Source organism: Lissotriton vulgaris, chromosome 11 (genome assembly GCF_964263255.1).
Source record: "Lissotriton vulgaris chromosome 11, aLisVul1.2, whole genome shotgun sequence".
Lineage (NCBI taxonomy): Eukaryota > Metazoa > Chordata > Amphibia > Caudata > Salamandridae > Lissotriton > Lissotriton vulgaris.
In genome coordinates this window covers 314,228,351-314,246,910 of record NC_141699.1, presented here as the reverse complement: position 1 = coordinate 314,246,910, position 18,560 = coordinate 314,228,351, and positions in this window count along the sequence as shown.

Below are 18,560 nucleotides of genomic sequence, written 5' to 3'. Positions count from 1 at the left end.
GCGTGCGCATACCGCCGTGGATTTTGTTTAGGTCCTGACGAATGCTTTGCCAACAGCACTTATAAGCAGTAACATGTTGACCGTCTCTTAAATAACACTTCAAATTGGATGTTGCCAGCTACTTTATAGAACTGGTCCACATCTGTCTCACGTTTTTATTGCCATTTGGGCAGCCTTGAATAAAACAGTGGATAGGCCAGTTCCAAAGACCTTTTAATTTTCACATTTTTTCACTTCACCACCTGTGCACAGACGGATTTGAACATCCTGCTCCGCTGTTAAGCAGGAGTGGAAGCACACCAGGGAAGCATTCAGCTTCTCTGGTGGAACCCTATGATGAAGCATGTCACAGACCAGGTCGATGAGTGAGGGTTCTTTTTACAAACATTGGATGTGCCTTTTCTCTTCTGGTATTTAGAGCAATCATTTGTAGGTTGTCTCTCAGTCACTTTTGTGGTGTTATATTATCTTTTATTTATACCAGACACTGAGCTACAGAATAATATATTGAACTGGCATCATGATTCAGCCTTGTCAGGTCATCCTGAAAATAAAACGTTTTTGAACAATTGTTAGAAATATTTTTGGTGGCCTAGTATAACTAAGGATGTTCAAGCCTATGTAACGTCTTGTTCCATTTGTACAATAAATGTCATCACATAAAGCGCCCGCATGATTCTTACAAACCTTATCCAATCTCCCCTGTCCATGGCATACTATCAGTGTACACTTTATTACCAATCTACCAGTAGCTAATGGCCATTCAACAATTTTGGTAGTAGTAGATTACTAATAAAAAATTATTCATTTTATCCCATTAAATGGACTTCCAACCGCAGTAGAATTCAGTCATAAATTCATGAAAAACATTGTGCGATTACATGAATTTCCGTCTAAAATTATTTCCGACCGGGGAAGTCAATTCATTTCCATATTTTGGAAACATTTTTGTAAAAATCTGAAAATTGGATTGTATAATATTTGAGAGACTCGGATGCGCAGGTCATTATACTCCAGGAGACACATTTAATCGAGCCGGAGATACTCGACCTAGTTAAAAAATACAGGTGGATAGATGTTTCAGTATCCACTTCACAATTGCTTAATATAAGGGGTGTGACTATTCTTTTAAAAAAAAACATTAGCACAAGAGTCATTTCGCAGAAGGTTGATCCCGGAGGCAGGTGGGCAATTTCCACAGTAGTTATAGGGGATGTACGCTTGACGTTAGTGGGCTACTACGGGCCCAACCGGGATGACCCTACAGCTCTGGAATCTCTATTTTCTCAGCTATTACACTTTCCTGAGCCGACTATCATAGCAGGATATTTTAATATTGTGCTTGACCCCATTTTAGGTAAGACCCCGGGTAGTAGGCAGCAAGTATTATTAAAGTCTAGAGCTTTTTTACTTAATTGTATGAATCAGTACGGTTATGTGGATGTTTGGAGGGTAAGGGCAGGACAGCAGCATGGATTTTCGTTTCGGAATTATAAATATGGTCATCAATCCAGAATCGACTTCTTTTTAATAAGCCGTAATTTGGTTGATCCTGTCAAGTCTGTGGGCTACTTACCCTCCCATCTGTCAGATCACTCTTCAGTATCTTTGGTTCTTGATGGAATTATTAAACCCTCTTCCAGGTCTAGGTCTTTTGACCGATCCCTTCTCTCGTCATTGGAAGATGCTACATTTATTAAATCTGAAACTCAGAAGTTCATGCAAGAAATATTGGCTTAGCTGAGCCCAGTATAGTATGGGATGCTTTTAAATGCTATAGGCGTGGTATAATTAAGAACAAGGTTGTGCACCGAAGGAGACAGTACACACAAGAAGTTGCGTCTATTGAAGCTAAGATACTCCCTACACAAGTTGAAATAGAAGCTAGTAGCAATGCCTCCATCCCCAATTCACTACTACTGCATGAGAAATTGCTTGCACTTAAGGAAGAACTGACTTCTGTCTTAAATCTATGCATCCAACAGAAATGGGAAACAAGCAAATTAGCCCTCTTTGAATACGGAGAGGGGGCCAGCAAACTATTGGCCTGGAAGTCCAATACTGATCAGGCACGTAACAACATTGATTCAGTTATATCTAGTGCCGGGACTTTTACATCGGACGTAGATATCAAAACTGCCTTTAAAGAATTCTTTCAAAATATATATCAGGAGGATAAGGACATCTCCCCAGAAAGCATAGGTAAATGGCTGAATGGTATCACCCTACCCACATTATCCTCAGAACAAAGTGCCTCCTTGGACAAGGTGATTACTGTGGAGGAAGTTGCTGAGGCTATTCGGGGTATCAAAGGGGGCAAGGCTGCAGGCCCTGATGGCTTGCCAGCCAAGATATATAAAAGTTTGACAGAACAAATATCCCCTTTCCTTGCGGTCTTATTTAATCAAATCTTGCAAAAGGGGGTGTCTCCACCAACATCTTGGAACAATGCTTCCATTACGCTCAATCTGAAACAGGGTAAGCCAGCTACTAACTGCGGCTCATACCGCCCCATATCAATCCTAAATACAGACTATAAAATCTTTGCATCCATTTTAGCAAAAAGGTTGAGCCTGGTTGCCCCAGATATCCTACATCCTAGTCAGAAGTGCTTCGTTAAGAGTTGTCAACTCTTTGAATTAACTTACGATCTCATTGGAGCCAATAATATGGCGACCATGGACTCTATGCCACTGGCTATTCTCACGTTGGGCGCTACCAAGGTTTTCGACAGGGTCAAATGGTCGTACCTGTCGGGTCCTTGGCCAAATTCAATGTGGGTGAGGGCTTTTACAGAGCAGTAAAATTGTTGTATCAGAGTCCCACGGCCTGTGCATTGATAAATGGGGGGTTATCTGAACCCTTTGCGGTTACAAGAGGAACGCGGCAGGGCTGCCCTTTATCCCCCCTGTTATTCGACCACTATATTGAGCCTTTTGCTCATAAATTAGGAGAGGATACTACCATCAAACCTTTTATTTATAGAGAATGGGAAAAAAGTGGCCCTTTACGCAGATGACGTAATGATCATGACATCGGAGATTAGCACCGCGTTCCCTGCAGCCATTAAGCTAGCGCTGGAATTTGGGGAAGTCTCAGGATATGAGGTAAACACCTCAAAGACTGAGATAATGGTGTGGAATGAGGACTTATCGGGATTCAATGAGCAAATCAGTACAAGTTTACGATATCTAGGGTTAAACATCGTAAAATATATAAATTTGATCGCTCATTTAAACGTTACTGCAGTTGCGAAAGAATGTCGAAAACTTATGGGAGCCTGGATGCACCTTCCCCTGTCCCTATTAGGCCGAGTAAACTTGGTGAAAATGACTATTCTCCATAAGGTTTCTTTTTTATTTAAAACAATTCCACTTTACTTTGACCCGTCTTGGTTGGCTAAGCTACAGGCCTCATTTACTTGGAATAATAAAAATCCAAGGATAGCGTGGAAGAAAATCAGGTGCCACAGGGAAAAGGGGGGGCTGGCAGGTCCTGATTTGCAGATATATGCGTGGGAATTCCAACTATCGCACGCACGATTGGGGAGTGTGTTTTTGGCCTTATTGAAGGGTGAAGGGGTAGACCAGTCGGGCTTCTTATTCAAATTTGGCGACCCCAAATTCTTTAAAAAGGTAAAATTGAAGGTGCTGCAGGGCCAGGCAAGAACTTGGGGTAAGTTGAGATCCTCAATAAAATTAGGGTACTACTCTAGCAGATCTCCAATATGGTATATTCCCGCAGCGCCAGGTTGGGTGGGTGACATTTTAGCACTCCCACTAAGAGAGGCCGGAATAGCAGCTTGGGGAGATCTGTTTGTGGAGGGGACCCTGCATCCATGGTAATGTCTATTAAACAAGGTGGGGCCCAGTCTTTCTAGATTTAAATGCTTGCAAATATCGAGCTGGGCCCAAGCATTCACCACCCAAGTACCGCGCAGAAATTACCTGCCATTAGGGGGAGGTTGTCATCTTGAATCTTTCCTGTTGGATAAACTGCCTGTAAAAAAATAGACATCTCTATGGTACAGCCTAATTTTGGATGAACTTGACAGCGAATTCCATCTCCCTGAGCTGTGGTGGGTCCCCTTGATGCCAGGATTGAATGTTAAAGATCTGTGGCTAGCATCCTGCAATGTTTTGTGGGACCTAGTTAAACCAGCCTGGCTCCTCAGAAACCATCTTTTTACCCTACACAGGGCATATTACTCTCCACAAAGGTTGTCCAAGTTTTCCCCGGGGGGCTCAGTGACTTGCGCACGGTGCGGCCTAAAAGAGGCCTCTGATGCGCATATGTTTTTTGACTGCCCTCATCTGTCATCATATTGGGACTCAATAAGCAGCAGGCTCACATCCTCCCTGGGTTAAAAAGTAACGATTGACCTTCCCCTCGTAATCTTTGGAGTTGTGGACCAGACTAGAAGTCCAGCCAGGAACCTTCTGTTTTATTCCTTCCTGGCCGCTCGCCGAGAGATTTGCAAGCGATGGAAGGATGCCTCTGCTCCCTCTTTTCATGACTGGCGTACATCAATCCTTCAAATCTCGGAATTAGATCTTGCCAGGGCTGGAAGACAAGATAGGAGAGCTTTTTGGCATGTCCCTGCCTAATTCCACTGAAGGGACTGTTTTTTTTTTTTTCCAGGTCCGATGATTACGCGGCCATGGTAATAATCCCCCTGCTGCGCCACCTTGTTCCTTCTTCTTGACACTTTGGCTGGTATCAACAATGGTGGTAACTGGCGCAATGGTTGGTAGCTGCCAGCGAGGTAACGAGGTTCTTGAAGGGCATGGAGTCTGTCGTCGCTGTGGGGACTAGGTTATTCCTAGTTACTTTCCAACCCACCCAGTCTTGACTGAGGCAGCGCGACTGTATTCCTTTATGCCCTGCACCTTTGTTGGGCGGTACAGCGGCTCGAAACCATGGAGGTAAATGAGGACAAAAAAAAATTCTGAAAACTGATGTGGCTTTATCTACTGCGTTTCACTCAGAAACAGATGGTCAGACAGAAAGGGCAAACCAAACTCTGTTACAAACTTTACGATGTTTAATGTCTGAGTTCATCAGTGATTGGGATAAAGCTTTACCCTTGTCTGAATTTATTTATAATAACAGTGTCTATACAGCTACAAATGGGTATCATCCCTGGGCTTTAGCAATCTCAATTGAAACCCCTCTCTTACCTGCTGTTACAGAACATTTACAAGACCTAATAAACAATCACGAAAAAGCCAAACAACATTTAACTAATTACAAAAAGCATGGAATAAACAGGCAAATAAGTACAGAAATCCTGTCCCCTCCTATAAAGTAGGAGACAAAGTCTGGTTGTCTAATAAGAATTTAAATATTGTAGGCCCTAGAAAATTACATATATAGGCCGATTGTCTGTCAACAAAATAATCACTCCTGTTACTGTTCAGTTAGAATTACCTCCTGAATATACTATGCATCCTGTCTTTCATGTCTCATTATTAAAAAATATCATCCAAACACCAGACAATAACCACCACCTCCACCTATTCCTATTGATGGCCATTTAGAATACAAAGTCAGACGCATTTTAGATGCTAGGAGAATACAAGGACCATTGTATTCTCTAATAACCAGGAAAGGTTATTCTTCAGATGAGAATTCCTGGGAGCCAGCTTCCTTTGTCCATGCTCCCAAGTTGGTAAAACAATTCCACTTGCAGTTCCCACAGAAAAAGCGTCCTGTAGGATGACCTTTGAGGGGAGCGACTGTTGGGGTTTGTGCTAAAAACCTGGCCGAACCTCATTCTGTATTTTGATATCTTTTTATTTATGTATATATGATCTGAATAGACATTCTCTTGTTAATGATACATTCATTGTTTGTATTATTGTTGGCCATGACATGTCCTGATTGGAGTTATAAAAAACCTCATTTCACACTAATACTGTGCTGCCATAAATAGGGGCCTAGAGTAAAGAACAAACTACACATTTTACTGCTGAATCATCCCTGCATGTTTATTGCTGACTCATCCTAAAAGGCACGTTGTTCTGACTCATGCAGGCAGCACGTTTCTGGAAGGAGGGTCTGACTCATGCAAACACGTTGTCTTCCCCCTGAGCAGTTTACAGAACCCCACCCTTCCCATTCTCTATAATAGTAATGCTGCAGCAGCATAACAAACTTGCGTTCATTTGAGAATAACTTCCCTACCTGAATTACCAGTGCAATGAATCTCCAGGCGGTCATCTGTTCTTCTTCAAGTTGGCCCCTCGTCGAGTTCCCTTCCGGCTGCACAACGGCTTCCAGCAGCATCCAGGGTTTCCAAGGCAACTTTCTGAGTTCCGGGGATTCCGCTTCTGCTCCTGTCCACTCCCAAAACGCTTCCGATCTGCAACAAAGAAACAGAAGAAAAAACAAGCAATTCAAGTAAGATCTTTCTAATTTTAGCGCGCTTTGTGAGCAATCATTGAACTGATAATTAACAGATAAAAGAACACTTATCTTCAAATTCCTGTTGATTAGGACCATAGAATATTGCAAGATGTATCTGAAGAATCAAAAAGTAGGTCAAGTTACTTTAAATCAAGAAAAGACTTGCTAAAAGGACAAGAGCAAATACATTAGTGTGTGTAATTTGAATTGGGTAATTAACCTTAAGTGTGTGTCAAGTGTGGTCATTTTACAAGGTAACATAGAGGTAAACTTGTGAGTAACAATATGTTATTTCTCTAGTTTAAATATACAAATACTCCTACAAAAGAAATGCACTTCTGGAAATGAGAAAAAGAGCTTGTATAAAAGAGAAAGGTGACAAGAGAAAGGTATTAAAATAAGTGTTGTGAACATAAAGGAATGAGCAGAAAAAACAGGAATATTACTTCATAATTTTATAATTCATGTTCTATTTGTCTTTAGTCGCTGGTACAACAAGAAGTATTCTTTCCTGAGGTCATACTCTTAACTTCTGGAAAGAAAACACATTTGCTAAGAAGACAACAACATCGGAGTGTTTCTCTTCATCGTCTTTTATTTGTTTTTGTTATTTTAGTCCCATTTTTCAGTGATGTCATTTGAGATGTCATCAGTGATGTCATCAGTGATGTCACTGACCATGTCATGAATGATGTAATATGCGACATGATCAGCAGTGGATTGCGGGTGCGCGATATATAGTTAGTGCAACTAACTATATATGCGAATTTCAATGGTTTTGTGTGAGTAAAATAAGGTTTTGTAAATGCTAATTCCTAACTATATATGGTCTATAACCTATGGTTTTTTCAGTGAATTTTCAAGGTTTTGTAAATGCTAATTCCTAACTATATATGGTCTATAACCTATGGTTTTTTCAGTGAATTTCAATGGTTTTTTAATAGAAAATATCAAAAGCTGTAAAATGTATTCTTATTCTAATTCAAAAATATATTTTATATTTTTGTAATATATTTTTTTAAAATATTTTTTTAATTATTTTTTTTTGTTTCGCTGCCGGTCCGCGAACCGGGCAGCTTCCCGTTAGCTTCATTTTGTTCCGCGATCCGGTCCGTGAACCGGTAAACGTTCCGTTAGCGCAACTATCGCGTTAGAAATCAACATCGTGACGCGTCGCGTAAGCGCAACGTATCACGTTACCGCGTAATGCGTCTTATGACGCGCCGCGTTAGCGCACCTGGAAGCTCTCCGGAACGCGAACTGAGGCACCAAGCGCAGCGCCCCGGAAGCGAACTGGGGCGCGGCACGGAGCGCGTAACGTAAGTATAACAGGTCATGTGACTTGTTTATAAAACTTTTCATTGGTTCATTTTACTTTTGGTTTCCTAATGATGGAAGGCTTGGTCAAATGACCTAAAAATAACACTTTTCATTGGTTTAGAACATTTTTTTCCCAAATGGTGAAAGCCCCACCTTTTTTTCCTCACTCTTACTTTCATTTTTATGAGAAAGACCTTTTTTCAATACCAGAGAAATGGCTTCAATGATTGCTGCAGCTGGTGGACCCCCACCACCACCACAACCTCCTAGGAAGAGAGGACCACCTCCTCAGGTCATCCTACAACAAGAGGAGGAAGAAGAGGAAAAAGAGGAAGAGGAGCAAGGGACAGGGAGGTTTTTACCTGAAGAGCCTAGGAGGTCCCATGTTAAAGAGAGTTATATTTGGCAATTTTTTTCAATACCCCCGAAACAAAAAAAGGTAAATGCCCGGTATGTTACCTGCCTGATTTGCAAAGATGAACTGTCCAGAGGAACAGACAAGAAATACAGTTATGGTAATTATACCATGCATCGCCATATGGAAAGGTGGGACCCTATAAATTACAGTGCTGCACAACTACGTGATATGGTGGATAACCCCCGACCTGTGGCCAGTACATCCACCAATGAAGAGGCAGTGTCGGGACCAGAGGCGAGGGAGATGGTCCCAAATATTCAAATGAAATTTGCAAATGTGAAGCATGTATGCATTTTTTGTGGACAACTCATTTGCTTCAGAGAGAGCAGCATAAACTTAATTAATAAAGCAATTGACAATCACAAATGTGCAAAACGTCCCAGGAAATAAATTATCTTTTGTTTTTGTTGCTCCTGTTGAGCCCTTCATAATAAATCATTTTTGGTTCTCACCCCCATCAAAAAAAAACAAAAAAAATATAAAACCGTTCAAAAAATACCAAAACCCCCCAAAATGTTCAGAAAAATAATAAAAAAATATAAAACAACAAAAATAATTTTAAAAAAAGTTCTTTTCAGAACTACCTCCCCTTTATAAGAAATTGCTAGAATGTTTAGCACTCTGACAACCTCTATTTCTGTTGGTTCGCTTCCCGGTTCGCGAACCGGGAGCAAACTCAATTTTTTTTTTTGTTTTTAAAAAGAAGAGTAAGTAAACTGAGAGTAATGTTAAAAGAAAGACAGTTAGAGGGAGTAACACAGAGATACTGTTTAAAGAGGGACTGAGAACAGGAGTGGAAAGAGTAGAGTAAAAAAAATAAAAGAAAAAAGAATGAGGCAAGTAGCAAAGGCAGGAAACTGAGGGTTAAAGAAATGAAGCAGTGAAACTAATAAAAGTTAAATGTAAAAGAGATGTAACAGAATGAGTACTAAACACTTACCTTATAATTATCGTTAACTTAGTCACGTGTTATTTTTATACTTCCAATCTGTGAATGAGAGAACAAAAAATTTTAAATTGATAGAAAGTAGTAAAAGATGAGTGAGCATGAGACAAGATGAGTACATATTAAAAATCACAATTCAAAGTACAGAATTAATCATACATATTAAATGGTTTATTTTTGCTGTTCTCAGAATATATCAAATTTCACTGAAAACAGTGAGTTGAAGGTATTCATCATATAACAGAGGGAAAAAAAACACAATCAAAATGATTGTGTTTAAAAAACCCATATAATATAATCAATCAGAAATCAGAACTCCTCAAAAGTAACTTACTTTCCATTTTGTCAAAGGATGTCCTATGAACAGCTTATACTCTGTTGTGCTGTTATTATTTTCTGCCCACCACTTTCTGAAAGATAAGCTCTATCGTTTTAAGAAAAATGAGACATACAAAGCAATTTAAAACAGCACACTAAATTACAACAACACCTAGAATCATTATAATCCAGTTACCTACCCTAAATTCTCACTTCTGAAAACAAGTCAGAAGGCAACATTGCTTCATAGTCAAATTCTAATCATTGCCGAAAGACCAGCCTTTTTAAAATTTCGAATAAGCTGTGTAATATCTTGAAGTTGTTAAAGGACCATCATGTCATATAATAGCTGCAGTTACAAATGTTCTTCCTGAAATCGACGACTGTGCAGCCAAAACATTTTTAATTAGACTTGACAACTTATTTACATCTGGTTTATATAGTTGGAATTGTAAAATGACATTTCACTGATAAGTTTCTATAAATAATGTGTGCAGCATTGCAGACTTACATTATCTCTACTCCTTCTTTTGATCTGCTGCTTGAATTAGCTTATTAAAACAAACAACTTTCGCTCTGTGCTACACTTATCCACAAGGCTATATAGTGTAGGAGACATTAGAACCTCTTGAAATTCCTCTGAACAAATCCCGAGATTCCTTCCCTAAAATTTTGGTTGTAAGAACACCAGGTAAGAATTTTGAAGGTGAAAAGGCAATCTTTTTTTGAAAGTTAAAACAGAATCATTGCAGAATGACCAGCCATTTCCAGACTTCAAATAAGTTGTGTAATGTCCTGATGTTGTTGAAGGACCCTCATGATATATAATTGCTGCAGTTAGAAAAGTCCTTCCTGATATTGACAACTGAGAAGCCACAAAATTTTTAATAAAAGTTGTCAATTTTGTTCCATCAGGCCTACATCGTTGGAACATTCAAATGACATACTGGCCATATGTTCGTATAAATAATGTGGACAGAATTGCAGACTTACATTGGCTACACTCCATGTTTTGATCGGCTGCTTTTACTAGCTTATTAAAGGATACTGATTTAGTGTCTGACAAAGTTAAATATATAAATCTTTCTGAGTCTACACTAGTAATACTTGATAACGTACATTTCTCGCAGTCATGCTGCCATTGATAAGAAAGGCCAAACAGATGATCTACATATACACCTTCATCTTGCAATACATTAAGCATATACATTAAAAACTCCTGACAATCTTGCTGAATATTTTGAGAGAATTGTGTTTGACCTGAACATTCGTCTAACAGATTTCGAATTTCAGACACACTTTCTACTCTTGTTCTATCAGCACTACATTTCACTAACACAGAATTCAACAAACAGCAAAAACTTTGATCTGAATTGATCACAATCTGTTCTTTTAAACTTTCTAGAGAAAAGAGAACATTAACCACTACATTAGCATAGCAGTTCACACCAGAACTATTTTAAAATTGAAAACCAACAACATCTTCAACAGAATTCATTTTCTTTCTGCTTACTATTTTGGGTTCATCGACTTTTGGTCTTTTTTCTACAACCTCCCTACTATTAGTGACATTTCTTCGTTTCCGGCCTACCACACGTTTCTCAAACAAAGGATATTGAGGCAAATGTGGCGCATACTCTCTTCTTAACCTATTGTATTCCATAACACAATCTTGATCCGCACAAATGTTTGTGACATCACACTCAATCAAGTACAAACCCGATAAAGTTCTGACTCGTGACAATGCTACATAAGCCATACCCTCCTTGAACACAGAACTGCCAATATTCACCAAAGCACTGTCTACACTTAAACCTTGTGATTTATGGATTGTCACCGCATATGCCAAGCAAACAGAAAATTGCTTACGGCGAACATATAAGTCTTTTACAAGCAGAAACCTAGCTGTGCAACGACCAATTAGCTGTACTTCCTCAATGCCATCAAATTTAATTTTTTTTAAATTCAATTCCATCCCTATTTCTATATTTCTCAAAATCAACAACATTACCCGTTGATCCATTTACCAGACCTCTTTCAACATGTACATTTCTTCTCAAAATGATACGGCAATTTAAGCACACATTCAGAGTCTTTTCAAAACCAGCAGTTTTAGATATAGTCTTCTCTAATGAATCCAATTTAGATTTCAAATTCTCAGACAAAACAATTGTTGCACCCATATGCTCTATTCTGTCAATAGCTTCCAGTTTCACAATCTCTTGGTTCTCTAAATTCAACATTTTGTTGTTGAAGATGGAACATTCTGCAAGAGCTGGCATCAAACATATTCCAGATTTCTTCTCAGTAATTTTATGAAAAATATTCTCTGGCAGAACGTCTTCTTCTGGAAACAAATTTGACAGTAATCGTGCATGTAAAGCTTCTTTCCCACGCTCAGTCACTTTCCTGATTCTAACATCTTGTAGAATATTCTTGTAATCTTCATCCTTAGCCTGACGCATATTTTCACGAAGCCCAGCATAACTGAAGTTTAACCATATGTTAACGTTGCCAATGCTCCCTAGGCACTTCCTGGTATCTTCATGCGTAAGCAGTTTAAACACTGGTTGTCCTTTCACTGGTGTCAGCTGGAGAAGATCACCGAAAACAATGATGTGTTTGCCACCAAATAACACATCATACTCTGTTTTAAGAACTTCCTGCATTCTCAAATGCACAAAGGCAAGCATGACATTGGAAACCATGCTTACTTCGTCAATGATAAGAAGCTTCATCTTCTTCAGGACTCTAGATACTTCACAACAAACATCTCCCGATAACTTGTGGTATTGTAATTTGTTATCATGCTCCACTGGCAGCATCAGTAGACGATGCAAAGTAATACCTTTATTATTATGTGCTGCCAGTCCAGTTGGAGCGGTGACAACACAAGACAGCGATGACTCAGTCCTTTTCTGCAAATAACATGAAATTGCTTTAATGAGGAAACTTTTTCCAGTTCCTGCTTCTCCACTCACGTACAATCGGATAGGCTTCAACGACGTGCATGAGCACTGTTTCTTCTCATGACTTAATCCATGATCAATTTGGTTGGTAACTTCATCATATATTTTCCTCTGCTCAACGTTAAGTTGTTTTTTTAAATCTTCTAAGTTAACCACATCCTCCTGAGCATGTGCCATGGCTCTTTCCACTTCAATCATGGCAGTGGCAGCTTCATTTTCAATAACTGGTCCTCCTAGTGGATCCTGACTCAATGAAACAGAACTCTGACTGTCCTGAGAACTGTCTCTAGCAATCTCGGCTGCTATTGTTGCTTTCTGCTCGATTTCTGCATTCAACATTTCTAGATATTTTGGGAAAGCAGTGAAGTATTTCGGGGTTCCCAAGGCCTACACGCTCCAGAGATTACCCACTTACACAAGAACTGTTGGCACGGAAACTGTAAAATGCAAAGAACAAGTTTATTAAAACCCCATGGGGTGGTGGTACACTCAAACAGCACCCTTCGGTAATGCAAGAGGAATCACACCGAACACCGGTGTGACCCCGTTTATATACAAGTTTGGGGCAATAAAAGATAGGCGGCACAAGTTAAGACACAGTTTTAGAGACATATATGGTCATGTTTTGGAATACTGCCAGCTCATTGGAGAGTTTCAAACCCACTGGTCAGTTAGCGGCACATTCCTGAAGGTTTACGGGTCAGTGAGAACTGCGCATGTGTGGCTTGACCAGTACTAAAAATAGCCTGTTGCTGGGCAGATGAGAGTGGTCAGTGGAACGGACAAAGGACTAAAGGGCACGTCGGCCACGAGGCCGCTCATGGTCTAAGATGGCCGCTGCAACATTCAAAATGGCGTTTATCGTATATAGCCAAGTTAAGGAGGACAACGTGTAGGTTCAGCTAATCGCTAATCCGAACGGGCCAATTACGACAGACGACCCTTTTAGCGTTTAGCTGAATCTACCTCATAATGAACATAGTCTGGATGTTCGTCCTCGATGTCTATTAACATAATTTGTGTCACCTCTTTGTGTAGCATCATTTTGTCATGGGCAAGAGCTCGTCTCGATGGTAAGCAAGCTGATAGACACATTGAACATAAGGCAGGGCCACATTGGATACACAAGCATATAAAGAACATTGCTCCCACAAGTATGCAAAGAATTGTCAACAGTTTCCAGCCCCAAGTTACAATCATGGACCAGAACCATCCAGAAAGTGTCCAAGTTCCATTGTCCGGGTGTATTTCGGCAGCTATTTTATGCAGCTTGGAAATCGCATCATACACAGATGGAGAATTATCAGGGACGTAAACACAACAGCTGCTTCCGATGATTCTACATGCCCCCCCACGATCAGCCAAAACAACGTCCAGCACCATCCGGTTTTGGAGGGTGACAATTCTGGAAATCTGCAGTTCTTCGGTAATATTCCCCAGGGCAATAGCAGTGTCATTCGCAACAGCCTCGACAACGCGAGTCAGCCGTCTGATTTTCCGGCTGTTCAATGCAGCCCCCACAAAGGAAAATAGTCCCAGATTGAAATCCACATATTGTTGTAATGCAGTGTCCGTTTGATCAATGTCCTCTAGAGCAACAGTTCGCTTAACTCTGTTCAAAACAAAATCGTGGTACAGAGTATAGTCGTTGTGATACATCGGAGGGGCAATGAATACAGGAGGTAGCACAAACGATACATAACATGTGCCCAACCACCCCACTGGAAGCTGATGGTACCCCTTCGTTCCGCAGACGAAGTAGGTGTTTCGAGATGCAACAAATGAAATGCCATTCGGGCTATCAAACGTGAGAGTAATATTACATTCGCTTTTCCCCACTGCAATCGTGCCCTTGTTTCGGATACATAAATCGGCTTTTGTGGCAATGACATTTATGACATGAGCACTGGATACATTCACATTTCGCTGATTGCTATATATTCGTGGAGCAGATACATTATCAGGCCTGTATTCTTCCCACTCAAAACGTGTACCCTCAGCCCGGGGAAACCCATCCTTGTCATGGGAACATACTTTATTCAAACGGAAAAGCACCCCCCCTTTGGTTGGCCATCTCAAAGTAAAGAGGAGGGTGTACCAGGCATTGCATGACCCATTGTGCGAAAACGGGAGTGGAATAAGTGGGGTGCCCCCTCTCTTCTGGTGCCCAGGCAACATTCCACACACCCAGCAGTTAGAGGTATTGGTCATATTATGCGTGTGGTGAAGAATCTGAATGAAGCTGTTATTTAAGTACGTTTGGCGATGGCGTTCTTCATGGAATGGCAATGTAAAATGGAAATGTTCAGACGGTGCCGGGGTAGTCGGCAGCAAATGTTCTCGTACAGGCACCACAAGTTCGACTACCCAGGCTATAACAGCTATCACCATAATAGTTAGAACAAAGAGAAAGGCACCCAATATTTTCTTGTCACGAGATGCCGTTGATGCCATAGTTCAAGAAAGTTTGTACAGAGTCTCAAGTAGCACAAATTGTTCACAAATTGTTCACAAATTGTCCCAGATACACGTGCGTGTATACCTAAAAAAAAAGAAAAATGCGGTGCTGAACTCCGAGGTAGCCGTTGTTTTTTTCTCCGGGCCAAGACGGGTGTCGCTACTCTGGCAGAACTGATCCCCCCCCCTTGGAATTCCCGGTTTCCGTTTCACAAACCTGGAGCGGTAACCAACCAGTCATAAAAAAAAGGAACAAAAATCTTCTTATCGCGGGCGTAGATTGTAGCGCTCTCTTCCGGTAGCAGATTGGTCCGGGAAGACTCCCTCCACTTCGGCCGATGTCACAGCTGGGCTCTTTTCTTTCTCCAAGATCTCCTTATAGTCAGTCAGCACAGCAGGAGTCACCAGGTCCGAAGAGACACGGCGACAATGGGTCGAATGCACCCACCGCTTCCTGTTCGTCACTCGTACTGCGGTGCGGGTCGCCAAGAGGACCTGCTCGGGGCCTTTCCACCTGGGCTCCAAACTGCTTGCTCTCTCAAACGAGCGGATCATCACGTGGTCCCCAGGACGAAGATCGTGGCCTTCTCCAGTGGAGTTATCAGGGAGCGCTTCTCGAACCTGTTGATGAATAGAGAGCAAATCATTTGTTAATCGTGCCAAATAATCATTCATCATAACACAAGGCACATCATGTATTAATCGCGGCTTGGGCACCCCCCAGATATTCATGGGGCGGCCAAACACCACCTCATAGGGCGTAAGGCCGGTTCGTGAGTGGGGTACTGATCTAAGAGAGAGCAGTGCTAGCGGCAATGCATCTGGCCACTTCAACGATGTAGACGCCACGATTTTGGCCAGCTTAAGCTTCAAGGTGGCATTGTACCGCTCGACCAAACCTGCTGACTGAGGGTGGAATACAGCGTGGAACTTTTGCTGAATCCCTAACCCCTTCAGTACATATTCCACAATCTTTCCAACAAAATGGGGCCCATTATCGCTCCACAGAAATTTACAGACTCCAAAGCGAGGAAAGAATTCCTTAAGCAACACCTTAGCTGTAGTCAAAGCCGTATTGTCTTTCGTGGGGTAGGCCTCAACCCATTTGCTAAAAGCACACACCACCACTAGGACGTACTTCAGGTTATTGCAGCGCTCGAGTTGGATGTAATCCATTTGAAGCACTTCAAACGGTGCAGAAGGTGGAACGAACCCTCCTTTCGGAGTATGGGCCCCCTTCCCAGGATTGTGTTGTAAACACACCAGGCAGGTCTGCACTACTCTCTTTGCAGTATTTGCAATCTCAGGATGTTCCCAGACTCGTGTTAAAAGCCGAGTTATTGCAAGAGCTCCGACATGGGCCAGTCCATGAGTCATCTGGACCATCGCCTGTAAGTAAGCCGCAGGCAATTTCCACTTCTCCATGTCTTTGCTTCTCCAACAACCTTCGTCATCTAGCACCCCATCTGCTGCCCAAGCCGCAAGCTCAGATTCTGTAGCTGATTTTTGAATATCCCGTATCTCTGCTCTAACATCACTCCATCTCTCGGCCTGTGATTGTACCACGTACATAGGGGAGCTAGTTCGGGACATAGCCGTCTGCCTTGCTATGCTGTCTGCAAAGGCATTTCCTTGACCCACTTTATCCGTGATCTTTTTATGGGCACTGCACTTCACTATCGCTACTTTCTTGGGACAAAGCAACGCGTTTAGGAGATCACGCACTAACTCTCCGTGCATAATGTGCTCTCCGTGTGATGTCAGAAACCCACGTTCCCTCCAGAGAAGTCCGAAGTCATGGGCCACTCCAAAGGCATACCGGCTGTCTGTGTATATGTTCACACATAGGCCAGCACTCAATTCGCAGGCTCTTGTTAAAGCTATCAGCTCTGCTGCCTGAGCCGATTTTTGTGGTATTCTAGCTGTTTCAACCACCGTCTTAAGAGTCGTGATCGCATATGCTGCGGAAGTCGTACCATCTGGTAGCCTCAAACACGATCCATCAACCCACAGTTCCCCATCCACATCAGGAAGTGGCACATCCTGTAAGTCAACACGACCCTTTGTCTGTTCCTCAGTCAGGAAAACACAATCATGATGTTTTTCTTCCTGACCCTCCTCGGCCGGATAGGGCAATAAAGTCGCGGGGTTCAAAGTAGCGCATCTTTTCAATGTTATGTGTGGCGCTAAAAGTGTCAGCTCATATCCTGTAAGTCGTGCACTCGTGAGGTATTGGGTCTTTGTTTGGTTTAACAGGGCATCTACTGCGTGAGGAACTAACACCAACAGTTTGTGCGATAACACTATGCCCTCACTCTGTCGTATGGCTACTGCTGTTGCCGCTACCGCTCGAAAACACCCAGGCAACCCTCGTGCTACAGGATCCAAAATGGCAGAGAAGTATGCACATGGTCTCTGCTTATCCCCGTGTAACTGCACTAACACTGACAACGCGCACCCATCATTCTCGTGCACGTACAATGTGAAAAGTTTCGTGTAATCTGGTGTTCCTAGCACAGGTGCAGAACAAAGGGCCTGTCTCAACTGCTCAAAGGCCTTCTGACATTCGTCTGTCCACTCAAGAGGCATCGGTGTAGTTTTGGACAATAATGCTAGCAAAGGTTTTATGATATGTGAAAAACCCATGATCCATTGTCTACAAAAAGATGTCAACCCTATGAAGGCACGCACATCTCTCTGCGTGCGGGGGACTGGTGTGTCTAAAATTGCCTGAATTCGATCAGATGTTAATGCCCGCCCCTCCTTAGACAACAGATGACCGAGGTAGGTCACCTGGGGTCTACAGTATTGAAGCTTTTTCTTGGAAACCTTGTGATTGTTTTGTGCCAAAAAGGAAAGCAACGCAAGCGTACTCTGTTCACATTGTGCATAGGAGTCGGCGGCGAGCAGAAGGTCATCCACGTACTGGATGAGTGCCACACCAGACTGCAATTTAAAGGAATCTAGTTGACGTTTCAAAGCCTGGCTGTAGATGCTAGGGCTCTCAGTATAGCCTTGGGGAACACGACAAAATCTATATGATCTATTATTGAGCGTAAAACCAAACAGATATCTGCTATCTGGGTGAACAGGGATAGAAAAGAACGCATTCTTTAGATCAATAACGCTAAAAGTGGTGGCTGTCGGTGGAACCAAAGTAAGCAAAGTCGTGATATCAGACACCACTGGGTATTGGGGAATGACAATTTTATTTATTTCACGCAAATCAATAATAAATCGATAGATCTTGCCATCTGAGTCTCTTTTAAGAATCGGTAGAATAGGGCTGTTACAAACATTATAAGGGACCTCCTCCACCACCCCTGCAGAAATCAAATCCTGAACAATATGCGTCAGTGCAATTTCACCTTCCTTTGAGATCTTATACTGTGGCACTCGTGGTAGAGGGGCCCCCCCCTTAACAGTAATGTGTATTGGTGGAACGCGCATCTCTCCCACATCCGTATCTGATGTCGCCCACAACGTGTGCGGCAGAGAGGCCAAAGCGGGAATATCTAAAATAACACAAAATCTGTCAGGGTCAGGACAATCATCAGGGTCAGGGTAGTTGTCATTCAGAATAACCCGCACTCCCTCTGGAGCGCAGCGTATTGTTGCTCGAAAATATTTAAGCAAGTCAATGCCCAAGATATTATCTGGGGTATGGGGCGATAACAAAAATTGGCCAAAACTAAAGTATTTGTCAATGCATAGTGCAAGGGGC